Consider the following 13,236-nt stretch of genomic DNA (forward strand, 5'->3'; position numbering starts at 1 on the left):
AAAAAAACATTAGTAAGTTTGTCAAAGGCAGTCTGGCCAGCTCAGCTGAACCATAAACACGGTGTAAAGTCTATCTGACCATCTCCAGGAGGCTCCGGGCTCACCCAAATCCAGGAGTGACTGACTGAGTATGCTAGCAGTCAGGGAAGAGGTCCCTGGCAATTCAAAGTCACTAAATGCTCATCAGTGCTGCTTAGAAAGTGTGGGCTCACACTAGTCATATTTTCTTAATATATAAATAACTATGCCTTCCTAACACATGAAAACAAATTATAGAAGTTTATTAGTGAGCTGTATAGATCTAGATGTATACACGTAGAAAGCAAGCAACTTGTCCTCTACAAAGTGAGTGTTTTCATTCATCTGCCTCGATGTCTAAGTAGCTGATGTGGCATTCCCCTCTTCTTGTGTGTGTCTGGAAAGACCGGCACAACTGCCATTGACATCCTGTCTGTATACATCTCACCTACTTACCTGACTGGGTAAGGTGACTTACCAACTCACTGCATAAGGACTCTGCCAATTGGTTAACATTCATCAGTGCTTCTCCAAAAATGTCACACGAAAACAACAAAGCTATCTTGTGCACTCTTCAAAGCCAGCAGCCCTTCAAATTCCCCGCAACACACTCAAGCTTTTAATAATTACTCTGCTTCCGTCACAAACAGGGACTCTGCCCTTCTGTTTGTGTTCGGCTCATTACACCCTGCTTCCTCAGGTTCCCCACATATGCTATACTGTATGACTGCTGTTCAAAGCCTGGTGATTCTGATAGTTTCATTTAGACAATAAGATACCTTAAATTGTGGGGTTTTTGTTTTTTGTTTTTTTACATTTCTTGGTGTTTAAAATTTGAGTGTAAATAACTGTCACTAAAATTATGAATCCACAAATATAAAAAATGAAGACACTCAGCTAATTAAAGATTAGATAGAACTAACATAAAAAACATTTCCAGAAACATAAACAAGTGTTAGCATTTTGCAAAATTCGGGGTCCCCCTGGTTTCTACCATCTCTATCGTACTGAAGCAGTTCTACCGACAGTCATGAGCAGCAACATGCCTCTTAGGACTCGCCATGGCCCAGCAGTCAGAAGCAACATTTACATACAGGAACTGAGACGACAAGGTGCTGTGCTACACATGGCTGCCTTTGGAGGACAGTAACAGTCAAGATTCTTCTCTTTCTACTGGGTTGATACCTTCTCGCTGGTCTCTTTAACTGAAAGCATGTTAAAAAGCAGTGGTGTGCATGATAAACATACAAAAACAAAACAAAACAGAACCCTTCACTGCTGTAGTCACCACATAAGAGCAAGCAGAAACACACACACTTCCCTTTGATTCCGGCTTGTCTGTTCTTTTGGAGCGCACATTAATATTCCAAATGATGTAGGACCAGTGAATTTGTTTCAAGTACAAATGATACTGTGTGCACGAGTAGAAACAAAGTCTTCCTGAAAACACCAGTGCTCATCCAACATTTTTTTCTCATACAACTAACTTCTCACATGACTGTGACCTAATTACATTGGCCACAGCAATAGACAAAACAGGAAAAAATTAAAGTGACAGCCTTAAACGTCAAGCAAATGCTCCTGATTTATTTCAGGGTCATGGTAAGTGTTGAGATGTGTCAGGTTAAAAGCTGGATGAGGAAACAGACCCCATGCTTTAAAACCCACCTCTAAGGACCATCTGTTAAAGCCGTGCACTCTCTCTCCTGCTTGTTTTCGTCTCTAGCCCTTCGTGCGCCAGGAAACGTTCTGCCTGCCGAGCATAGCTACACACAAACACTGCAGTGTTTTCCTCCTTAAAAGCATAGGGCACATATTTTGAGACTTTCAGATGTGCCCCAGGAAACACAAACAAGGTTAAAACAAAAAAGGAAAGAATGTTTAAATGCAGATTATGCTTAAATTGACTTTCGCTTGGTCTGGGCCAAGCTGTGCAAATATAGAGAGGGGACCTGCATTATCCAAAGTACTCATCTGTGGAGGTTTCTGACCTCGCAGTAAAAACAAGTTCCATTTCCAAGTACTGCACCCCGTGTGCAAGGTCCCACCAGTGTTGTGTGCAGGGATTTCAACGGAGCACCTAGATTCTCAGTTTGCACAATGTTGCACGCTCACAGTCTACACTGCCAGGCCCTGGGATGTAAGGATAAAGTGTGCATGGTTCCTGCTCTCATACTGCTCACAAAGAAAACAAAATTTGACCCCTACCAAGCATTGTACACACCCGCTCTCTATTCTTCCTGCCTTTTACAGACAGCACGTTTACAGGGAAGCTAACTGTGTCTGTGAGTTGCTGCTTTGATTATTTTCGTGGTCCTCCTACAATCATGAAAATGCTTTAAAAGTCTTTAATTTATTTACAGCTGGATTGACTATAAAGTTAAGGTCCATCCTGTATTTCTTTTGATCCAGATATAAACTTATTAGTCAGTGTTCTGTGAACCACAAATGAAATCATCTAGTGTAAAGGATTATACATGTTCATAACTCTATTTTTAAAGAATTATTTATTATTCATTTCTTATTTGTTATTATTTATTTGTCTACATGAATTTCTTTGCATCAAATGTATGTAGAAACCCACAGAGACTCTTGGATCCCTTGGAACTGGAGTCACAGGGCGGTGAGTTCCCTTGTGGGTAGTAGGGGACAAAGAGGTTTAACCACGGAGACAGGAGCATGCTCAGTGTGAAGCAAGCAAAGGGAGTTCTCTCCACCATGTCTGCCAGCCCCACGCCTCAGGTCACCAGTTTAACAAGAAGTGGCTAGAACAGGTGGAATGTGGCTTGGCTGTGTTGGACCCTCTTCTGAGGTCTTTCTCCAATTTCATCAAGCTCTAAAGGCTCCTGGCTGAGGGACACTTCAGGCTTCCATATGGAGCCCTGCCACTCTGCAGCTCCAGACGTGGGGCAGGACAAGGTGGCATCATTACAATTAGGCTCTCTTAAGCTCCGACATTTGGGATGCTAAAGAAATCTATTGAACTGCGAGTTCTTAGAAAGTAAGAAGAAATGCTTAGAGCTCTTAGTTACCTTGTTTGTTTGTTTATAATATAGTCTCTGACTCAAAGGTGGAAACCATGAAGTAATTAATAAACCAGAGACCATGGTTCTAAACTGTCATCAGCAGGCAAGAGTGGGAAGGGGTAAGGACAGAGGTGCATGTTAGGGTGGGGAGGGGTAAGGACAGGGGTGCATGTTAGAGTGGGGAGGGGTAAGGACAGGGGTGCATGTTAGAGTGGGAAGGGGTAAGGACAGGGGTGCATGTTAGGGTGGGAAGGGGTAAGGACAGGGGTGCATGTTAGGGTGGGAAGGGGTAAGGACAGGGGTGCATGTTAGGGTGGGAAGGGGTAAGGACAGGGGTGCATGTTAGGGTGGGAAGGGGTAAGGACAGGGGTGCATGTTAGGGTGGGGAGGGGTAAGGACAGAGGTGCATGTTAGGGTGGGAGGGGTAAGGACAGGGGTGCATGTTAGAGTGGGGAGGGGTAAGGACAGGGGTGCATGTTAGGGTGGGAGGGGTAAGGACAGAGGTGCATGTTAGGGTGGGAGGGGTAAGGACAGAGGTGCATGTTAGGGTGGGAGGGGTAAGGACAGGGGTGCATGTTAGGGTGGGAAGGGGTAAGGACAGGGGTGCATGTTAGGGTGGGGAGGGGTAAGGACAGAGGTGCATGTTAGGGTGGGAAGGGATAAGGACAGGGGTGCATGTTAGGGTGGGAAGGGGTAAGGACAGGGGTGCATGTTAGGGTGGGGAGGGGTAAGGACAGAGGTGCATGTTAGGGTGGGAAGGGGTAAGGACAGAGGTGCATGTTAGGGTGGAAGGGGTAAGGACAGAGGTGCATGTTAGGGTGGGAGGGGTAAGGACAGGGGTGCATGTTAGGGTGGGGAGGGGTAAGGACAGAGGTGCATGTTAGGGTGGGGAGGGGTAAGGACAGAGGTGCATGTTAGGGTGGGAGGGGTAAGGACAGAGGTTAGATTTCCTCCTGTGAGTTGTTTATAACTGTAGGTGGACCAATTCAGTAGTGGCTTGCTAAGATTCTTCTCCAGGTTACTGCGTTCTACTTCATGTGCATTTACAGACCGTGTCTTCCTGGAAGAAGGAGCACGTGGCCAGGACTGGGGTGCAGTCCTGGGCTTCTCTGGTGAGTGCCTCTTGGGAGCTGCTGCTTTGAGCTAACCTTCCTGCCTCTGACCCTTCTACTGGGGCTAGGTTTGTTCCTTTCTGTGGGTTACTTTTCCCCAAAGGCTTTATGCTTTCTCTTGTCCCTTGGCAGACAGAGGAAGCCACTGTGAGCCCTTCTGCTTTGGAACTGCTGTAGGGTTCTGACCTGCTGCAATTTGAATCACCAGTTACTTGGCAGCAAGGAAGATAGACTCTGGGCCAATGACAAAATCAGAAGGACAAATACAGGGTTCCTACACACACTCACATACACACAGACACACACAGAATCACACACACAGACACACACACAATCATACACATACATACACACAAACACACATACAATTACACACATACAAACACAGACACACGCACACAATCACACACACATGGGGGGGGTTAAGAATCACATCTTTAACTTCTTCATTTTTTAGTCCTTTTCTTGATTTTCTAAATTGATCTTCTTAGTTTATACTTTAAATAAGATCTGCAGTTTAATCTGCGTATCCAACAGGGAAAGGAAAGATGTGAGTTCATTCTAAGGATTGTTGGCTGGTCAGTGTACCTGCTACCTAGACATTTAGAGGGCAATTATTACTCAGACACTTCTCACAACATTGTCTACTGTGTACTGGGGGCTCCGTCAACTTCTGCTGGAATGCCTTCTCATTTTAGGGACTTTCAGTTCAGGACTCATGGCTGGGAAAAAGCTGGTTTCAGGAATGTCTGGCTCTGGTGAATGGCAGGCCTGCACTTGGGAGATCTAGACAGGTGTCTGTCCTAGGAGTCAGACAAGAGAGAAAAACTATACATTAAGTTTTCTTAAAGTGACATGAATACAAACAGCTGATGCCCCAAAGTCCAGGAGTACTGGATTGGAAGTTTCTAAAATGCAAATCACACTGGGTGGTAGGATGGAGGAACGGGTAGCAGTAGAACTCACAGGCACAGAAAGAGGCTAGATTTTGGGAGAAAAAGTAGAGGACAGGAATACTTTTTTTTCCTAGGGATGAGCCCCTTGATAGGTTATGCAATCCCAAGTGGTCATCCCTGAATACTGTACACAGGAGTGACACCAAAGGAACTCAGTAGTTTGTATTTGTAAATGCCCATATGTAAAAATAATTAAAGCATAAAGTGTGATTGGAAAGGACATGGCAGATCTGGAAGGAGGAGAAGGAAGGTAGAAATGGCATTAATGTCGTACTTAGGTAGTAAATTCTCAAATCGTTTTCTCCTAGAAGCCTATTCTTTGTTGATGAGAGGCAGAAGAGAAGTGGAACCAGAGCAGAGGGGGAGTTGGAAGGGATTGGGAGGAGTAGAGGAATGTAAAACTATAGTCAAGGTAAATTGTGTGAGAAAAGAATGTTTTTAGTAAATGACAAAAGTGAAAACATTATAAACTCTAGATTGTACTACTTCCATTCAATTGTGGAATAAGCGCTTTTTTATTAACATCATCACACTGAGTTTTTGGTTTTTTGTTTGTTTATTTGTTTTTTGGACAGGGTTTCTCCGTGTAGTCGTAGAACTCATGTGATAGACGAGGCTGGCCTTGAACTCAGAGACCCATGTGAGTCTGGTTTCTGAGTACTGAGATTAAAGGCATACACCACCACTGCCTGGCGTATTAACACTTAATAATTATACAAATTTGGGGTTTCTGTGACATCTCCATATTTTCATCTGTTTTGTTTGCTCTCATTCCTGTTCCTTCTATTTTCTCTTGCCTGCTCCACCCCGCCCCTCCCAGCCCAGGATAGCCCCTATAAATACATATCAAATAATTACAAATTATTTTTCTTGTGTGTATAGGGTGCATTTCGCCTGTAAATATACTGATGTACCATCCCCAGCCAGAGGAGAACGTTAGATTCCTTGGAACTGGAGTTACAAACAGTCGTGATCCACTATGTAGGAATTAAACCCAGGTCTTCTGGAAGAGCAACCAGTGCTCTTAATCACTGTTCTTAAATTGTTGGGTCTTTCCGGCGTGCTTATAAATAAGTTTTGTGGTTCTTTTTTTTCCTGAGTCAGTGTGGTGGTTTGTTTGAATGAGAATGGCCCCCAAGGCTCATGTATTTTAATTCCAGTTCCCTAGAAGGGGTGGATTTCTTGGAGGAGGTATAGCCTTGTTGAAGGAGGTGTGTCACTGAAGGTGGGCTTTCAGGTTCAAAAGCCCTGTGTCAGGATATTGAAAACTATTAACAGTAAAAGAATTGTGGGGGGAATCACCATCTGTGACCTCAAGCTGTATTACAGGGCAATAGGGATAAAAACTACATGGTATTGGTACACAGACAGGCAGGTAGATCAATGGAAAAAAAATCAAAGACCCAGAAATGAACCCACACACCTATGGTCACTTGATCTTTGACAAAGAAGCTAAAACCATCCAGTGGACAAAAGATAACATATTCAACAAATGGTGCTGGTTCAACTGGAGGTCAGCATGTAGAAGAAGGCAAATCACACCATTCTTATCACCCTGTACAAAGCTCAAGTCCAAGTGGATCAAGGACCTCCACATATATTGCAGTAAAAGTAAAAAGGCAGCAGAGTCGGTTCCTGTATGTACCCTGGCAGTCACTAGTTCCAGTTCCAACAGGCCATTGGAACTATCGCTAATTTATCTCAGATTAGTATTTCTCCCGGAGACTCTCTGCTAGCCGGGTACTCTCTGGTTCCAGCTATCCGGTAAAATCATGGTTCTAGAAATCCAGCAGTAGCTGGTGTATTGTGCCTCCATGCCACGGACTCTGCCTCACAGAGGGATTTTCATCCACGGTTCATAACCGAGATAGGGAAAATTAGTCACTGACTCCAAGTAGAGAGTGGTGATATTTGCCAGTTAGAAAGGTTATTAATAAATAAAAGTCTTTAATACCAGGCAGAGTGAATACAGACACATCTTATAGAGTTATTAATAAATAAAGTCTGAGGCTCCAGGTAGAGAGCTTAACAGATAGATGGTATAGAGATATAATGCTCTAATAAGTCTTACAGGATACTCATATTCTTTCTAATGTGGGCACCACAGGAATTTTGGGTTAAAATCCTGGTTTGACAAGTTGACTGTTTCTTAATTACAGGTATTAATGGAAATGTGATTAAATTTGATTTTATAATTAGAAAAAGATATTACAGAGTTTACCTGAATCACGTGGAGATTTTCACTTGTGGTTTAGAACTTAGGGAAAATTAGTCACTGACTCCAGAGACTAATTAGCAGACTGAGGCTCTAGGTAGAGAGGTAGAGAGCTTAACAGATGTATTTTGGGCTAAAATCTTAGTTTGACAAGTTGCTTACTCGTTGTTATTAGTATTAGTAAAAGAATGATCAAATTGTTTTATGAACTATCCCCTTAAGGATATGGCTCGCTGATGCCAGCTAGCAAGAGTCTGTGGTCATTTTGATATTTACCACAGCAGGAAGCTCATGCTCTTTTAACGTGGGCTCCATGAGAATTTAGGGTTAATTTCCTGATATGACAGATTAGAAAAGCCTAAACAAGCTCATATACTATTGTTTAGCTTACTTAATTTTTTAAAAATTGTTTTAATTTTCATAATGGATTTTGTGTTTTGTGGTTATATTATTCCTCTGGGAGAGAGTGCAAGATACAAGCTTTTTTGGTTACAGACTAAAGAACATGACATTTTGGAAGGAAGGTTTTGTCTTTGTGTTTATAAAAAGGCTGATTAGGTTTTGGAAATCTTCCAGAGTTATACTGATCAGATTTGATAAAGGGAGACCACCTGAAGAATTAAGTTCAAGAAAATCAAACAAAAAGGCATCTTGATTCTAAGTTTTGTCTTGAGAATTGTATATTGCAGAATGTACCTGCTTGGATTCCTGATCTTAAGGACTTTCAATTGGGTCTATTCATGACAAACACGTCAGGCTACAACATTCGCTCCATTTTCCTTACCCTCTACTACCCCCTGCCCCCCAAGATATCTCAACGCTCATGTATAGCTTGAAGAAGCCATTGAAGAATTGTCACCTGATTTCCTGAACTTTGGGGGGCTGAAAGTGGTTGGTTATTCTAAGGTTGTTTTATGAGGAATTTAGAAACGGTCACACTTTAACAGGGAGGAATTAGCTAGAATTGATTTGTATAGCCATAATCTCATTTGTTAATTGAGCTAAGTCATATCTTTACATTGGTATAGAACTTATTTCTTACAAACATTTTAAAAGTACAAGGTTTGGACCCAGTCCTTCTATTGATGCCATTACAAACTTCTGAGTTGATTAAACATAGGGATTAGGGGCCAAACAACAAATTCATGGCTCCTAGTTCACCATTAGGGTGTTTTTAAAATATTCTCATCAGAAATAGCTGAGAAGAGTTAATGGACAACAGTCCAGATTACCTTATGTCAATATATAGGTTTTCAAAAAAGTCAGAAATCTACAAAATATGACATTTAAAGTTATTTATCTTTTGTTGAGACATATCTGCTCCTAACAGTTCCATTTTGGTGGATTTAATGAGAAATTGAACATCTCTACCTCCAGGTGAAGTAATATTTTGTGGCTAGGCAGCCACTGGGCAGAAACTGTCTATTTCACCTACAGAATAATACTCTCCAAAAAGGATCATCTTATGCAAAATAGTCGACTGACAATTTTTGCCAAGACAGAATTATCAGCCCTTCTAGATTTCTGCATTTTAAAAGTCTGTCAGATGATCCTGGGTCAGAAGGCTGAAGACTTGCTCTTACGTGTTGCTAACAGGGGACTGTGCTATGGAAATTTCTCTCCACAACCTGTCTTAGTTGTGAAAGCCATGTTAGGCTGCCCATGTTTATAGATATTTGGTTATTCTCAGATTTCTGACGTAGTTGAAGGCTAATTAGTCGCACAGCCTACACAAGGTAATTAACTTTGAGAAAACATAGTTGTCTAGATGATTTTCTACTGGTAATAGTTGTGCACAGCTTATATTTGATGAAAAAAAGATTTGTTTTTTTTTTTTTACAAACAGAAATTAAACAGAAAGAGTGATGTGTAGAATGATGTCACTATGCAGCAAGGCAGGTCCAGGATAAGATGAAGCCTATCATTGGATAAGAAGGAAGGATAGGTACGGAAAAAAGTCTAGGAAGGAGAGAGGATGAGGGGAAGCATGATAATCAATATGGAGAGGGGAAGGATGACCCAGATCCAGGTGGTCTTGAATTGCCAAGGTAGCTGGGATGGATTTCCGTAAGCCAATTTATCTATCCAGGTGGGCGGTTTATATCCTTGTCACTTGGTTGTGTTTATTGTGCGATGGACTGTGTATTGAGAATTTAACATATAAATATGATTGTTGGGTTACAGTTTGTTGAGTCTTGATTTTACCAGGTAGTTGGGAGTTTATACTTTAACTATGGAGAGGGGGTTGCTGGGGGTGTGGGCAGAGTCCATGGCAGGGAGCCTTGATAGGCCAGTCACTGCTGGACTTCTAGAACCATGATTTTACCAGGTAGCTGGAACCAGAGAGTTCATGGCTAGCAGAGAGCCACCAGGGGAGATACTAACCTGAGATAAAGCAGCTCTGGTTCCAGCAGCCTGTTGGAGCTGGAACTAGTGACTGCCAGGCTACGAGCGGGAACTGGCTCTGTCGCTTTTTTTAAATTTTTGCTGCAATACACATAATATCAGATATACTGAAACTAATAGAAGAGAAAGTGGGGGAAGAGTCTCGAACACATAGACACAGGAAATTTTCCTGAAAAGAACACCAATGGCTTATGCTCTAAGATCAAGAATTGACAAATGGGACCTCGTAAAATTGCAAAGCTTTTGTAAGGCAAAGGACACTCTCAATAGGACAAAATGGTAACCAACAGATTGGGAAAAGATTTTTACCAATCCTATATCTGATAGAGGGCTAATATCCAGTATATACAAATAATTCAAGAGGTTAGACCAGAGAACCGAATAATCCTATTTAAAAATGGGGAACAGAGACCCCATATATACAGCAATGCCAAGCAACCAGAGCTTTCAGGGACTAAGCCACTACCTAAAGACTATACATGGACTGACCCTGGACTCTGACCTCATAGGTAGCAATGAATATCCTAGTAAGAGCACCAGTGGAAGGGGAAGCCCTGGGTCCTGCTAAGACTGAACCCCCAGTGAACTAGACTGTTGGGGGGAGGGCGGCAATGGGGGGAGGGTTGGGAGGGGAACACCCATAAGGAAGGGGAGGGGGAGGGGGATGTTTGCCCGGTAACTGGGAAAGGGAATAACACTCGAAATGTATATAAGAAATACTCAAGTTAATAAAAAAAAAAGGAAAAAAATGGGGAACAGAACTAAACAAAGAATTCTCAACTGAGAAATATCAAATGGCTGAGAAGCACCTAAAGAAATGTTCAACATCCTTAGTCATAAGGGAAATGCAAATCAAAACAACTCTGAGATTCCACCTCACACAAGTCAGAATGGCTAATATCAAAAACTCATGTTACAGCAGATGCTGGCAAGGATACAGAGAAAGCAGAACACTCCTCTATTGTTGGTAGGATTGCAAGCTGGGACAACCACTCTGGAAATCAGTCTGGAGGTTCCTCAGAAAATTGGACATAGTACTACCTGAGGACCCAGCATATACCCAAAAGATGCTCCAACATATAACAAAGACACGTGCTCCACTATGTTCATAGCAGCCTCATTTATAATAGCCAGAAGCTGGAAAGAACCCTAATGTCCTTCAACAGAGGAAAGGATACAGAAAATGCAGTACATCAACACAATGGAGGACTACTCAGCTATTAAAATTAATGACTATATGAAATTTTTAGGCAAATGGATGGAAGTAGAAAATATTATCCTGAGTGAGGTAACAGTTACAAAAGAAAACACATGATATGTATTCATTGATAAGCAGATATTAGCCCAAAACCTTGGACCAAGCAAGAAACAATTCAAAGACCATACAAAGCTCAAGAAGGAAGACCAAAATGTGGATGCTTCAGTCCCTTTAGAAGGGGGAGCAAAATACTCACGGAAGGGAATACAGGGACAGAGTGGAGCAGACACTGAAGGAAAGCTCATACTGAGACTGTCCCACCTGGGGATGCATCCCATAAGCAGCCACCAAACCAAACCCAGTCACTATTGCTGATGCCAAGAAGTGCTTGCTGACAGGAGCCAGATATGGGTGTCTCATGAGAGGCTCTGCCAGAGCTTTACTGACACTGATGAGGATGCTTGCAGCTAACCATCAGACTGAGAAGGGGAACCTCAATAGAGGAGTTGGAGAAAGGACTGAAGGAGCTGAAAGGATTTGTAACCCCGTAGGAAGAACAACAATACCACCCAACCAGACCCCAGAGCTCTCAGGGACTAAACCACCAACCAAAGAGTACATGTGGAGAGACCCATGGCTCCATCTGTATATGTAGCAGAGGATGGCATTGTCTGGCATCAATAGGAGGAGAAGCCCTTGATGCTGTGAAGGCTCATTTCTCCAGTGTAGGAGAATGCCAGGGTGTTGAAGTGGGAGTGGGTGGGTAGGAGTGGGAGGGGGAGCATCTTCATAGAAGCAGGGGAGGGAGAAGGGGGATGGGAGAGGGGGTAAAGGGGATAACATTTTAACATTTGAAATGTAAATACATAAAATATCCACTAAAAATGTTTTTAAAAAAGTCCTGTGCCGGGCCCCTTCTCTCCCCTCTCCCCTCTCCCCTCTCCCCTCTCCCCCCCCCCCCCTCTCTCTCTCTCTCTCTCTCTAAGTCAGGAAACTGATCTGGTGCCAGTGGAGATCAGTTGGCTGTGAAAGGGAACTAAATCGCTTACATGTTTGAAGTGCAAATATGTAACGTATTTTAAGTACCAGAGTAGAGGCGAGGGGAGCAAGTAAGACGAGAGGCCTACATGTGGACAGCTGTGTGGTAGAGATACCCAGGCTGTGTGGGTGTGTGAGGTGCACAAAGAGTTTGTTGTTTTGTTTTCGGACACACTGTGCAGACTGAAAAGCAGAGAGTTCAAGATTAAACAGCTAGAGGACACTCAGGAAGAATGACAGAAAAGCAAGCAAAGAACTAACTGGTCTAGCAAGTCACACAGATAACAGCCACGGGTGTATGGCAGAAGCAAGAAGAAGAATCTGTTCTGCAGGCCTGATGTACTTTGTGTTGTCAAAAACAGACACAGAGCACAAAGTAAATGGGGCATCTTTTCAGCGGCAACTGCTACCACTGGGCAGAACACAGTGACCACAGAGAGGCTGATGGCAGGTGACTAAAACACACAATATGCTCAGGGGGCAGTTGTGGGAGGGCTTCTCTCCTGTCAATCCTACCAACTTCTGCCATTTTTTCCTTATTAAAAGCAAAAGGCTGTACAGCCCAGAGTTCAAGTCCTTGAAACAGCTGAAGGGAAACACTGAAATCATGTTGTGCGTCACTGATTCTCTGTGCTGCAAGAACACTGTGGGTACGTCCCTCCCCTCTTCTCTGATAGAAATGCCCCATATGGAATCGCTCAGTGTCGGGATTTGTGATCGATTCCCATCACGTAAGCTGCTGAAGCCTGTAGATCTGCTAACTCATACATATCCTGGGTTTCAGAATCTTTTCTATTGCTTTCTGAAGGAAAGAAATCATATACATAAGCTTTAAAGAAATGGTTGATTTCCTTACAGTATGGTTAATTAAATATCAAAGATGACTTAGAGCTTTGCTTTGTAACCATTCCCGTTTGATTCAGTGGGATCACAGTGAAGAACTCTAGCAGGCTCTGAATACAACATAGATGCCATAGCAGGAATAAGTTATAGCCCGAGAGAAAACGCTTGCCTGTTCAACTGGCAAGTTCCAAAATGCCACAGCCAGAGATGCCACATTAAATAGGCATAAACAATAACTTTCAATTAATAATATTCTAAGGATATTATATTATGGGACTATTACTACAATCTTAATAGGCTGAAATCTGATGACAAATTATTTAGTAGGAACAAATAATGTTAAATCTTTTTTTGTCCCAACTTTCTTATTAGTGAAACAAAGATTCTGTAAATGCCTTTTAGAGTACTTGCTAGCAGAACTTGA

At 42.6% G+C, this 13,236-nt stretch overlaps 1 protein-coding gene across 3 annotated transcripts in view; it reads right to left on the reverse strand.

Annotated features, from left to right (window-relative positions):
- Positions 1 to 13,236, reverse strand: part of Adgrv1 (adhesion G protein-coupled receptor V1) — a 580,259-nt gene that overhangs the window by 12,221 nt on the left and 554,802 nt on the right. The window lies entirely within an intron of this gene.

This window comes from Rattus norvegicus, chromosome 2 (assembly GCF_036323735.1).
Source record: "Rattus norvegicus strain BN/NHsdMcwi chromosome 2, GRCr8, whole genome shotgun sequence".
Lineage (NCBI taxonomy): Eukaryota > Metazoa > Chordata > Mammalia > Rodentia > Muridae > Rattus > Rattus norvegicus.